Raw genomic sequence first — 15,212 nt, forward strand, 5'->3', positions numbered from 1 at the left:
AATGGCCACTAGCACAGCCCCCAGAGTTATCTGGCTAAATAGCTCATCAATAAAAAGAATCTCTTTCACAGCATTCTAACCTATGGTTATCAAATTTTGTCCAAAGGTATTCAGGTATGGTTATATTATTATTGCTTATGACAGTTCTTGCAATTGTAGGAATGCTGTCTTTATTTAGGACCCTAACTTCAATCATGTGTCTGAGTTCTCCAACCCAGAAAAACAAAATGTACAGACCGGTGCTTTTTCATGGCAGTTGCATTTTCTTTTCCTTCTTTTTTGTAAGATTAGGAAAAAATAAACAGATGAGATAATATCAAATTAAAAAGCTTGTGCACAGCAAAAGAAACAATTAACAGAGTGAAAAGACAACCTACGGAATGGGAGAAAATATTTGCAAACTATGCATCCAACAAGGGCTTGATATCCAGAATATACAAAGAACTCAAACAACTCAACAGGAAGAAAACAAGTAACCCAATTAAAAAATGGGCAAAGGAGCTGAATAGACATTTCTCATATAAAGATATACAGATGGCCAACACACACATAAAAAAATGCTCAGCATCACTCAGCATCAGGGAAATGCAAATCAAAACCACACTGAGATAATATCTCACTCCAGTTAGATTAGCTATTACCAAAATGACTGAGAATAACAAATGCCAGCAAGGATGTGGAGAAGGGGGAACTCTCCTACACTGTTGGTGGGACTATAAATTAGTGCAGCCATTATGGAAAACAGTCTGGAGTTTCCCCAAACAACTACAGATAGAACCGCCATACAACCCAGCAATCCCATTGCTGGGTATATACCCAAAGGAATGGTAATCATCATGTTGAAGGAATATCTGCACTTCCATGTTTATTGCAGCTTTATTTACAATAACCAAGACTTGGAATCAACCTAAATGTCCATTGGCAGATGAATGGATGAGGAAAGTGTGGTATATATCCACAATGGAATACTACTCTGCCATAAAAAGAATGTAATTCTGCCATCTGCAGCAACATGGATGAACTTAGAGAAAATTATGTTAAGTGAAATAAGCCAGGTACATGAAGAGAAATACCACATATACTCACTCATAAGTGGAAGTTATAAAAATAAACAAATAATTTTAAAAAAGAAATAAAGATACAACAATCACAATAATTTGTTGAACTTGCAAAAGGAGAGAACAGAACTGAGGCCATCAGAGGTGGGAAAGGGGGAAGGGGACAGAGGTTAGTGAGAAATTTGTAAAGGACCACAAATAATGATTACATTGTGTAATGTTGAATATACTAATTATCCTGATTTGAGCATCACATATTACACACAGGTATTGAAATTCAATACTGTACCCCACAGATATGTACAATAAATTATGTTTCAATAAATTTACCAACAAAAAAAATAAATTTTACAAAAAAAGTAATCAGCCTAAAATGTACTTAGTTACATAGCCTCCGTAGTTTCAATTTAATAATTCCATAATAGAGCTAAATGACAAATATTTAACTAGTATTACTTATTGCTTAAAAAACTATCTCATGTTAACTATATCATCTGTGCCTGTGCTGATACCCATTAAATTAAATATTGGTGACATTTTGAAGCCAAACTTTTCTGATACACAAACCCTGGAAATGATTGATCAGTTTTCTCTTCCAGTAGCTTTGCCTATTTCAGAATGCTTTGTAAATGAAACTATCAAGAATTTAGCCCATTGAGTCTGGCTTCTTTCTTAACAAAATGTCCTTCAGATTCATCCTTCTTGTTTCCTATATCAGTTTGTATCTTTCTGTTGTTTCATTCTGTTCTTTGAATACACCACAGTCAGTTCATTAATGTACCAGCCAAAGGGCATTTGGATTCTTTCCAGTTTTTAGCAATTATGAATAAAGCTGTTATGCACATGCATTCACAGATATTTCTGTGAACATAAATTTTGTGTCACACGAGTAAATCTCTAGTAGTGGGATTGGTAGATTATGTAAGTATGTATTTAATTTTACAAGAAACTGACAAGCTGCTTTCTATTTACCTTCCTGTCAGCAATGACTGGGAATTCCAGTTGCTCAGTTCGAGCATTCTAGTTGCACGGAACAGCCACACTAACACTGGCATGTATTTTATATTGTAATCATTCTAATATGTATGTAGCGGTATAGCAGTGATTTTAATTTATATTTCTTTTGTGGATCATCTTCTCTAGTGCTTACTGCCATTCATATATTTTTGTATGTGTGTTCACACTTCTTGACCATTTTTCAATTGAGTCGTTTGAATTTCGATAATCTTTATACATTCTGTGTGTATACATATACATATATTCATTTATTTATTTATTTATTTATTTTTTTGGTGACCGGTAAGGGGATCACAACCCTTGGTGTGGTGTCTCCGCACCGCACCGGCCATCCCTATATAGGATCCGAACCAGCAGCCTCAGGGCTACTAGCGCCGCACTCTCCCGAGTGAGCCACGGGCCGGCCCCATACACATATATTTAAAAGAAGTACATATAGACATATTTAAAAGAAGCACATACATATGTTTGCAGATATTTTCTCACATTCTGTGGTTTTATATTCAATTTTCAAACAAGGTCTTTCAAAGAGAAGTTTTTAAGTTATTATGAAGTCCACTTTATAAATTTACCATTTTTTTAATGAGTTATCCTTTTCATATCAGATATAAGGAACAATTTTTCTTTATTTTTCTCTAGAGGTTATTCAATTTAATTTTAAATATAGGTATATGATCCATGGATAGAGGCTCATTATTTTTGCATGTTAGTGTCTAATGTCCAGCACCATCTGTTAACAACTAATTTTATTCATTGAATTGAATTAGTCCTGTGTCAAAAATCAATTGACCACATACCTGTAGGGTTTATTTCTGGCTTCTTTATTCTGTTCCATTTATCTATGTGTTTGTCCTTTTGCCAATATCACACTGCCTTGATTAGTATAGCTTTAGGGTAAGTTTTGACATCTTGTGATGTCATTCCTCCACCTTTGTTCTTTTTCAAAATTGTTTTGTCTATTCTAGGTCACTTGTTTTTTCATATAAATTTTAGTATCAACTTGTTGATTTCTACCAAAAAAATCTTGCTGGGATTTTTGATTGAGATTGCATTGCACCTATAGATCAGTTTAGAGAGAAATTAACATCTTAATAGTGAGTCTGTAATGCATGAACTCAATACTTCATCTTTGTTTACTTTCATAAGTATTTTACAATGCACCACACATGCATTTCATGTAAGCTTGATTAGATTATGAACAAGAAATAGATCACAGAATTTGTAAACTCATAATTAAAATAAAAGAAGAGCCAAAACTTGAAAGTGTTCTTATATGGGTTTCTCTACCCATTGGACAAAATAATTGAAAAATTTTGTGAACACTAAGCTATCATAAGAAATGTTAAACAGTGACATTATCTTTGTCTCTTACAATGGCTTCAAACAATATATTTTGACAATTTAAATAGATTTTTATAATTTTTAAAGTATATGATTTCATTTATACATTCTAATTGAAAACTGAAATTATCTTAAAAGATGTTTATAAACAGTACTTTTGCCTTTAGAAAATAGGTAGGTATCTGCAACAAAATTTTACTTCCCATTGTAAGTGTTGTGACAGAATATGGACTTAGTTGTTCAGTTAAACACATGTTGGAACTTCTGAATGAAAGTTTGGCATGCCATACTAATATTTTTTTAACGTAGCATGCCCCATATCCATGATATTGGGCAGTGTCTTTGTGGAAATAGTAAAATATTTGGGGTGGAGTTGCTCACAATTCATGCTGTATATATATCTTGTGTACAGTTGTTAGAAACATGAAAAATTATATGTAAATGATATATTATTTTATATCAGAAAGTTAATTAACCATTATTTAGCTTTCAGAAGTAGCTTTAATATAATTTTTATAGAAAACCTTTTATAACTATGTATTTTACCACCTTTGGTAATGGAAGTCTTTGAGTGTAATGAAACTTAGGTAATGGAACTCTGGGAAAACCACTGATTGACTTTGTGCTCAGAAAAATATTTGATTATTCAGAAAATCAGAGTGTGTTTACGGCTAATGTTAAAGTTGATTCCCCCTGTTTTTTGACACTGAACTCAAACAAAAGGGAAACATTTCTGCATCATTGAATATATTATCTAAATCCTTTTAAAGTTTGCTGATATTTTTGGCGTTGACCCCAACTGGAGGAAACATGTTAATAATTAAGATGTTAATTATGTTATATATTAATAATTGAGATTTTTTTTTATTTCAAGAATGCTTTGTTCCAGTTATCTAACATAATGCTGATGATATTCGTCATTAGTATTATCATTTGAGTATTTTTCATTAAGTTTTGTAACACAGAAGTCATCTGGATATAATCTTCATGAGAAATCTTACGCATACAATGTGAAAGTTAAAGCATAGGAATGGGGATGCAAAAGAATGTATTTCTTCCTATCATTGCTCTTTAGTTTTATTTTATTGCCAGCCTTTACCTGTTTGAATGCTGTAGGACAGGTCTGAATTTTATTATAGAATTTCTACTAAGAAAGTCAGTCCTGTTTTTCTGCAGTGGAATATTTTTATCTTCTCCAAAGTTTGCAAAGCTTAATAAAAAGAGATAAGTTAATTGTTGTTTTATGTGATCATATTTGATTGTTAATAATAGCTTTTATTAATACTAATCCTTATGTTTCCATTTGCATATTTCATTGTTTTTAAGTAGTTTACTATGTAAGCAATCAGAAAATACTTCATAAAAGAATCAATAAGATGATGAAGAACAATATTTTGGAACAGCACTGGTATTATTTCAATTACACAGAGGGATAAACATCCTTAAAGAAGATAAGAATAGAGGCATGTGTCATATATGGCTTTCAGTATAAATTTCATTACTTTATGGTCATATTTTGTAAGTTGCTCAATGCGTACTGAATATTAGTGGATTATCCAAGACTGGCATCATTGTCTTTTGATTCTCAATTTCGGATTTTGTTTTGCTTTGTTTTATTTAGCCTCAGTAAGGACTGGAGGAACTAATTCAGGGAATATAAAGGAAAATTTTTAAACTGCATTAATTCCTTCATTTAATTAATATTTATTATCTTCTATATGAAAATCACTGTACTAGGCCCATGGAGGATACAAAAGTAAATAACATACATCCTACTTAATATGCATGTATTTATGAAAATATAGAAACTAGCACTGCAGTCATCAAGGTGTGCCTAAAATATTATAAGACTACATTGGAGAGATTACCTTTGGGTGGGGGAGCAAAGAGGACTAAAAGAGCATAGAACATCCTTAGTGAGTATGATTGAATATTAAGAATGTATATACACACACACACACACACACACACACACATATAAACACAGACCGAGTTTTGGATATCCTTTGACAACAGACTGCTTTTAGAGAAGTACCTAGTGCATTATGTGTGCCCATCAAACTGTTTTATTACTTCTACCCACTTCCTGTGATACTTGCTATTCACGAAAACTGGGCAGAGGCCTTGGAAAATGCAACAAAAAGTTCTTAAAATTAAAACATGACAATTTACATTTGAAGTTGATAAATATGAAAGGTAACAACCTGTTCATTCATTTCATTTCAACATAGAAAACTTTAGCCACTTATCTTAACCTTTTGTACAAAGGAGAAACAATTGGAATATTACCCCCAAATGTTTATATTTTAAATAGCATTGAAATGCATTCTGTGGGGAAAATAGTCTGTCAATGTGCTGGCAAGGGCAAGCCCTCCATAAATGGGACTGTCAATACTCTGCCTTCAGCATCCATTGCAAAGTTTGACATTTGAAATAAACTTAGTAAAAGAAAAATAATTACAGAGTATTCAAAGAGGCTTTGTGCTGTGTGTCTAAAAGACTTTCAAGAACACTGAACAATTATAGCCATTTTATAGCGTATATTATCAAATACACTTAAAACTATTCTAAAATATTGTTAGCATATTAGTTATTGCACCAAGGTTATAAACGTTTGCACAACATACCTTTTACATAGCTATTTATTTTTTTATGCTGCTGTCCATATACAAATTGCATTTATTTCCCTCAAAAGAAAACAAAATAGGAATGCAATGAAGAAGTATAAAATGGCAAGGTTGAGAAATGAAGACTCACAGAGTTCTTCATGTGCAAGACCATCTTTATTTTAAACATTTGTTTTAAAATAAACTCCTTATTTTGGAAAAATTTTAGATTTACAGAAAAGTTGCAAGGATCATGGAAAGAGGTCCTACTTACCCTTCAGCTAGTTTCCCCTTATGATATCTTACATAACTATGCTACTTTCATCCAAATTAAGAAATTAATATTGGTGCATTACTATTAACTAAACTAAATACATTATTTGGATTTCAACAGTTTTCCCACTAACACCCTTGCTCTGTTCCAAGAATGATCCAGAGTATTTAGTTATTATTTCTCCTTACTCTTCTCTGATTAGTGACTGTTCCTCAGACCTTCCTTGATTTTCATAGGCTTATCAGTTTTAAAAAGTGGAGCAAGTTTCCTTGTTTTTCTGAGCTTAACAGTTTGAAAAGTCAGCTTTGTAGAATGTCCTCAGTTTGGGATTTTCTAGCATCTTTCTTATGATTAGACTGGGCTTATGAGATTTGGAGAATAATATCATAGCTTTGAAATGTCCTTCTCACGTCATATTAGGGGATATATGATATCACTAATAATGTTACACCTGATCACTTGCTTAAGGTAGCATCTGCCAGTTCTCTCCACTGGGAAGTACTATCTTCACTTTTATACTCTATTCTTTGAATGTAAGTCATTAATCCCAACCTACAAACAAATTTTAAATATGACCACCTTGAATATTCAAAGAATTTCACTAATATTAGGCAGATAGTTCAGTATATTTGGTACCATTTTCACATGAAAAAGGAGAGCAAAGGCTTATCCAGGATCCCTGAAAGTTAACATGTTTTACAAGAGCAAGGAAGAACTAGCATTTAAATTGTATGACTTGTCTGTGTCATTTTAAATTTTTCAGGTCTTTGCCATACTTCTAATGAGTTTACATATAACTCAGAAACTCTAATTGTTCTAGGATTGAACACTTCTCATCTAACAGAGTGCCTGCCATACAATAAGCTCTAAATAAATGAATGGTTATGTGATTTATTCATTCTCTTGGGTTGCTACTAAGCCTGTGATGCAAATAAACCAGTAAATAAATCTATCTCGGGAGGAAATGCAAAATAAATAATTAAATAAATAAATAGAAGAATATTCTGTACTGTAAAAGAGTATGTATATTTTTATTAGACCAGATGTTTCAAGAATAAAAGTAGTGCATTTGTAAGCTTGAATTGCCTATGCAAAGCACTTTCATGGCTAAATTTGCTTCCTCAACACTCTTAGCAAATTTCTGAGAATAGAATAAAAAACAGTACTAAAAGTTTACAGAAGCTATTACACACATTTTTCTATCATAAATCATCCAAAGCATTGCCCAAAAGATTAATTATTATATAGGATGGTAATGGAATTTGGATGCATTGTCCCCTCCAAAACTCATGTCGAAATTTGATCCCCAAGGCAGCAGTGTTGGAAACTTATTAAGTCATGGGGGTGGATCCCTCATGAATGGGTTAATGCTCTCCCTGGGGGAGGGCGGAGTGAGTTCTCGCTCTATTAGTTCCTGAGAGAGCTGGTTGTTTATAGGACCCTGGCACTCTCTCTCTCTCTCTCTCTCTCTCTCTCTCTCTCTCTAGTGCTTCCTCTCACCATGTGATTTTCTTGTACCCGCCGGCTGCCTGCCATTCTCTGCCATGAGTAGAAGCAGCCTGAGGCCCATGCCAGGTGCAGCTGTCCCAGAATCATAAGCCAAATAAACCTCTTTTCTTTATAAATTACCCAGTCTCAGGTATTTCTGTTATAGCAACACAAAACGAACTAATACAGATGGACTAATAAGAATTCATTAGTTAAATAACTTGATATTGTATCTCATTTTCATGCTCTTTTTGTGAAAATGTTGTCTATTTCAATTAAAGCTGAGATATAAATAATTGGTTTATAGAATCAGGTAAAATGCATTAATGATCTACGAGATTTCTTAACTCAAAATTCTAGTAGCATCACCAAAGGGATGCTATAAGCTAACTGGTCTCAGTGATAACACATGTGCTATTGATAGATCTCATTTATTTTGTGTGTTTTGATAGGCAACAATTTGTTCATAAATATTAAAATGCAACTGTTTAAATATCTATCAAGTAATAGAACAAAAACTTAATGAGAAATCCTTCAGAAGTTTGGCAATCATTAGCCTCCTTGATAATATATTAAATTCTAAAAATATTATAATAATGTGTGTGCTGGACAAAAGTAAGAGTCTTGGTCAATATACTCACTCTGCTTTATTCAGATCACATCTAAAATATCATGTGTTGGTTTTAGAGTATATGAGAGGAAAAGGTAAATGATTGTCAAGCCTTTTCAGTTTGCACTCTCCCTTTAAATATATTCACTTTCATCTCAAACCGTTAAGTGAATCCCTGCCATTGAGTTCATGCAATGTAATCTCAGCTAATTGATTGAGTCAGTAGGCATCAATTCACAGTCTGGGATAACATAATTATATGCTCCCCCCTAGTAATTTGGGATTAGGACATAAAGAATAGTGCATTCATTGGTCAGTTCAACAAGATGTGATATGAAGTAGAGTCTGAGTCAGCCATGCTGAGCCATGAGCAATGACCAGAGCAATCTGCTCTTCAGAGAGAAAGGAGACTGAATTTAATCCAGTGAAAGAATTAGAGGAAAGAAAAATTTCAGCAGTGAAAAAAACACAGAGAGAGCACAGATGTCTTCCTACCTGGTAGCTTTTACTCCCTGTTAAACATTGTGGGGTAACTTGTCTGCCCTTCTTTTGGAATTTCTGTAACTTTCTAAAAAGGCTATCTTTGATTTGTTTGAATTAATTAGATTTTGTTGTATTGTTTGCTACTCTGAAAATGGTACATAAACAGAGAAAAGTGGATGAATTCATTTATTGAATAAAGAATGGAAAGTGTATAAACCACAGGGCAGGAAAAGGGGAAAGAATATGATATATGTACTCTAAGGGCTGAAAGGCTTTCACATGTTCTAGATTTTGAAAAAGAAATTTAAATAAGAAAAATTCAGACTTAATGTAATGTAAAATTAGACAAACATTTTTCAGGAAAATACAGTAATTAAAAAATGAGAAGTGCTTCCTTATAATCTCTGTATTTGATTCTCATTAGGATTCTTCCAGAAAGGGCTTCATGCACTTGTGCTGGAATGTTTTGCATTGAGTGAGAAGCTTGCCTAGCTGCCCTCTTTGTAAGTGATAGTAAAATAATTAAACTGTTTTGGGCATTCCTGGAGGATGCTTAATAATGTTTCATAGAAACTATAATGATATTATAAAAATGAGAGATCTATTTCCAGTTTAGATTACAAGTAAGAAAAGATTTTTCCCTCCAAAAGCACACCTTCCATTTTAACTATAAAAAGAAAACACATTAATTGTAGTGAATATTGCTCATAATAAAACACTGAGGACAGAGACTCAGAGCTGAAACATGGTGTAAAGGAGTAAATCTTTAGTTCTATAAATTTGTCCTTAAGCAAAGCCAAAGAATTATCTGATACAATAATAAAAGCTGTGAAGAAGGAACTATATATTTCAGTCAAGTCCAAAGTCTATAGATCAAGATCATCATGGAACCCCCTACCTCACCCCAGAAGAGAATCCAGAGACTCTTCATTTAGCCATTTTAATTAAGAATCATCATTAATGCCTTGAGGTAGAATGCCTGGATGCTGATATTAGGATTCACTGGATATTCTTTATAGCTTGAGCTTATTAGCATGTATTATAAAACCTATATCACACTTCTTGCATAAAGTGGATTATGTACATCTAATTAAGTCTTTACAGAATCCTAAATTGATTCCTATTGATGAGACATTTTACGTTTTGTTTTAAATACTATCTGGGTTTGAGGCAGGACAGAGTGGGGACACACCCCAGGCAGGCTGCTCATAAATACTCAGACTGGATCAGCCAGCGCCTGCACAGGAGGAAAAGGACGGGCAGAGGACAAGGCCATTAGGTATTTCCTCCTGGGACAGAAGAAAGGAGAAGGTTGGGGGGATGCATGCATTTCTCTCTGGCAGAGATGCCTGTGCATTTCTTAGCATGTGCTTTCTCTTGGTAATAAAGCCCTATTATGTTCTGTTTCTCTGTTCCTCTCTTCCTTCCCTTTTGTTGGTCCTGTAAAAAGATTTTTCTTTTCATGGGTAGACCAAAAGCCTGGATCTGCATCTAGTAACAAAACTGGCTTGCCAGCCAGGAGATGAGAGAACTCTGGGTCGGGCACCAGAGGAGCCTAAATTCAGACACAATTCTTTATCTCTCTTACTCTCTCCTCCTTTCCTTTCTTTCTTTCTTTCTTTTTTTTTTTTTTCCCTCCTAAAAGTGAGTGCCAGAAAACATGGTTAGGATTTGGCGCTTTCACCACCACGTGGTAGCTGTGGTCACCACAAGCCCCCAGGTGTTCAGCCAGCCCTCCCCAGCCTGCTGCTGCACATCTGGCTCCATCTCCAGCTGAGGCACTACACGTGGTGGTTGCCAAATGTGTTGGGAATTTTTTCTTCTGTTTAACTTCTTTCTGAGCTCAAAGAGCCTGTGACTGTTAAGAGGATGGCAGATCCTATTACGGTAATTGAAAGGTGGAGCCTTGAAGAGGTAATTGGGTTGTAGGACTCTGCAGTAGTGAATGGATTAAAAATGGTGGTCAGGGCATGGTTCTGAGGGCTTTAAAAAGAAGAGAAGAGTCTGTCTTTCTGTCTCTCTGTTCTCTTTGCTTCCACCATCTTGCAATGAGAGACCTCTAGGTCACTGTTGCCACCACCAGATGGACTTGGACCTCCCAGCCTCAGAAACTGTAAGCAATAAATTTTGTTTTCTTTATAAATCACCCAGTTTCAGGTATTTTGTTATAAGCAACATAAGGGGACTAATACAACATCTTTGCCTGGGTTTTCTAATCAGACAGGATTACATTGTCTTTGCTAAGGGGTTTTAAGGTTAAAGTTGTGAACCTAGCCTAAAACAAAAAGATCATTCTGTATGCAATTCTTAGGAAAATGAGGCCACTTTAGTATCGATAAGAAAGGAAATAAGTATGTAGGAGAAGAGGAAATATGAAGAAAGCTATGAACATGAAGATGTATGGTTAAGAAGGTTAAAAAGAAAAGAGAATACATAAGTGTGAGAAAGCATCTGGTGCAATGAGTTTTTGTCCTAGAGTAAAATGACTGGCTATTTAGGAAGTAGGTAGTATAAGACAAAAACAGAAAGTCTGAGTAAGTCATAATAATGACTTGTGAAGGGAAAATTTATAAAAGGAATTTTAAAATTGGCTAAAATTAAAAGTGAATTATGTACAAGTTTTTTTAAAGATTGGGCATTAACATCAAAAGTACTCTGAAGAAGTTTGCTCTCCTATGCTAGACCAACTGGGTTCTCTGGAAGCACTAAATTGCACTTAATAGAGAACTATAAAAGTATTTATTTGTATTTATTTTAATTTTTTTATCTTTTAGGCAACTGGCCTAGGAAATGAATTCCATGTTTAATCAAGACAATTTCTTGCACATTTGAAATCTTTTGTCACTTTGATGTTATTTTATAATGGTTTATAATCTTATTTAACTAGGTCTTTCAAGTCTTTGTTGTTTGACAAACTTCTCAAAAACCAAATTCTAAAAATTCGGTCTTTGTAATTCAAACTAACTTTGAAAGTTTCCAGGGGCCTTGAAACTTCTCAAAGGATATGTATAAAAGAGAGGTATTAAAACCAATTGGCTTATTTGATAGATTAAACTACACGGGAAGCATTGTCAAAACAAGAAATAATGCTTGACCTTCTTTGTGTTACACTGATGTGTTATTAATATATGTTCCAAAATTGTATAAGGTTCCTAGAAAACTGGTGTGTTTAGCTATAAATGCTATCAGACATAATTTTGGTAATTTGAAATTGTTGTATGCCACAGAAATAACCAAGTTTTCTTGTCATGGTTATTTTAAGTCTTGTTGCCTGCAGTCAGTAAAAATGAAAAGAACTCTTAAGTACAGGTTTCAAATAACTTTAAGATTAATCAACAGAATAAAAGTTTTTCAGAACTCTAATAAGAAACTGATGGGTTTGTGAAACTTCTAATCAAGATCAAGCAAAGCAAGAAGTAATCACGTACATTTAAGTGACTGATAAACATAATATTTTGTAACTTTCATTTTTGGTTCTTTAAGTAAATGTCTTGTTTTCCAGATTTAAGGAAACTCTATCTATATCTTAAAGCAATTTGGTAAAATTTAATTTATGAACCGATATGAATGCATTTGCTTTCTCCCTATTTGATTCCTCCAAAATTTGAAAACTTTTTGTGAGTATCTTTATGATTTTTATGGCAATATAGTTATTTGCATAAGATCAATAAGAATTTTCTCTCTCTTTATAACAGGATGCAATTGGAAGCATTGGTTATAAAATAGCATGACTCTTTTAGTTCCTGACTCCACTTCATGTTGCCCTAATTTGACCTATCTGCTATTTCATCTTTGCCCCCAGTGTGGGACACAAGTTCCTGGGAATAAGCTTTCCCAACTCTGAAGGATCAGTCCACCTGGGAATGAGCCATCCCAGCACTGAGAGATCAGTTCAAAGAAAAGTAAGACCTTATCAACCAGAAAAGTGATCATCAATGCTTTCATGAGGAATGTGTTGATCAAAATGGGGGAAATGATATCTTCTCTACACAAGCAGTTCTTTAAAAGTAATTCACAGCCTTGAAGGAGGGGCTCATGACTTAGATGAGACATCCTGTTCCAAAGTAAAAGGATTCATGTAAGTTCTTGAGATTGTCAATGTAACAATTAATGCATAGCTTGTTAACTCTAAGTATTGACAGTAAGAAATTGTTGGAATGAGCAGAACTGAAGTCATGTTGGGACCTAAAACCACACGGGCTGTTGGAAAAATTTTTTAAAGAATACAGTTGTTTTTTTTTTCTTTTGTTAGCATGCATTTTGAGTTCCCTCTTTCCTATGGCAAAGTGACACTATTTACATGAATGTAAAGTTGCTTTCCAGCCAGTCTGAGGCTGCAGACTTGCAGACCCTAGGAAACCAAGGAAGACATCAATAAAGCTATGCGGATTTCACCCCTCCAGCAGGAACTTGAGGTGACAACAAGGATGGGAGCAGGGACCAAACAGAGTCCTGACAAGACTTCGCGCCAGAGACAAACACTTCAGGCTCAGTCTCTGAGGGGGGCATTAGCTCTCCCGCTCTGAGTTCTCACAGAATGACTGCTATCCAGAAAAACTACCATGGTGCTTCAAGGATATGAACGTTGTTCTTGTACATACCTGAGCCTTCCCTGGGGCCACTCAGTCTAGGTAGAGAGTTGTGCTCCCAGGGACAATTATAGACAATTGCCCTGACCTAGCAGGAAGTAACTATATGAGACTGAAGGGATCTTCAGCCTTCAGCACCCCAGAAAGACTTATGGGAGCAGAACTCTCTTGGGGAGGAATTGAGGCAGGACAGAGTAGGGACATGCACACAGAGAGTATAAATATTCAGACTGGATCTCCAGCGCCTGTGCACTAGGTGGAACAGGAGGGGCAGAGGATGGGGCCACTAGAAGTTTCCACCTGGGGCAGAAGGAAAGAGAATGTCAAGGGTGCATGAGTTTCTCTCTAGTGGAGATGCCTATGCACGTCCTTGGCACGTACCTTTGCTTGGTAATAAAGCTCTGTTATGTTCCCTTTCTCTGTCCCTCTCTTCCTTCCCTTTAGCTGGTCCTGTGAAATGATTTTTCTTTTCATGGGTAGACCAAGGCCCTGGATCTACATCCAGTAACAGATTGGCTGGACCTTACCCCTCTGTTAGATTCACTGTGTGGTTTCCAAGGGTGGGCCTAGCTTATTTACATCACATGAGGAGCATCCTTGTGGGCCTTTGGTCCCATCTGCTGTAAAACTAAAGGAAATCCTTTTAAGAAAATATGTGTTAAGACAAATTCTTAAGCTAATGGGTTGTAGGGAGACCTTAGCTGACACTAAAGAAGGCATTTCCAAGACCATTTCACTTGGAGATGCTGGTTTCTTTCTCAGGCAACTCTTCTGCTGAGAATTGGTCCTTGAATGAATTCTATTAAAACTGGCTTAATTTTTGGTTTTGTTTTGTTTACGATTACTGATAATGTTAACCCCACTTCCTCCAGCTTTCTGATGAAACATGTTGCACATCTTAGCAATATTTAACTTCACTAAGTTGTGGCAGATTTCATGTGACTGTGTTAATAATCTATTTTCCTATATATTAATGGAGAGTTGTTTTGTTTAATTTTCTGGGAAAAAAAATTGGTACTGTGAAAGAGTTACAGAGTGTTAGTGGCTTCCAAAATCACTGATTCAAAAAGTCAGAGATTAGGAGGGCATTTCTGTGACTGTGAGGCATGGGAATATCAGGTTACATTTAAATACAACAATGGACCTAATTTATCTTCTGAGAAGGGACTAAAGTGATTCAAGTCTCCCTAGAAATAATTAACTATTGATCCAAGAACTCCCACTGATCCCGATGAATTAGCCTAAAATGTAGCCTTATCTTCTCAACTTTTCACTACTCAAAATTTCTGTGAACTTCAAAGTCCCTCAGCTAATTGCTTTCCTTTCTAAGCCAAATTTCATTGCCTTAGGCTCTCTGTGATGGCAATGGATAACAAACAGGAAGTGTGACAGAAAACAAGAATTTATTTAGTTCCTAACTTGCTCTAAGCTGTCATCTAGGCATGGAGTTTTATTTTATTTTTTAAACTTTTTTTCTTTTTTTACTACCATATTCATTATTACAAATCATAATCATTCTTTATGCTCCTTACCTGACCAATCACTCCCAATCCCCGTCCCGCCTTCCCCCCATCTCTAGTACCCTTAGGTTGTTTTCTCCTTCTGAAACTTCGATGCATTATTGTGGTCTATCTTTCTTTACTACAAAGATATAGGAACCAAAGCAGTATGGTTCTGGCATAAAAACAGACACTCAGACCAATGGAATAGAATAAAAAACGCAGGAGTAAATCCACCTACTTATAG

The sequence above is a fragment of the Cynocephalus volans genome, chromosome 2 (genome assembly GCF_027409185.1).
Source record: "Cynocephalus volans isolate mCynVol1 chromosome 2, mCynVol1.pri, whole genome shotgun sequence".
NCBI lineage: Eukaryota > Metazoa > Chordata > Mammalia > Dermoptera > Cynocephalidae > Cynocephalus > Cynocephalus volans.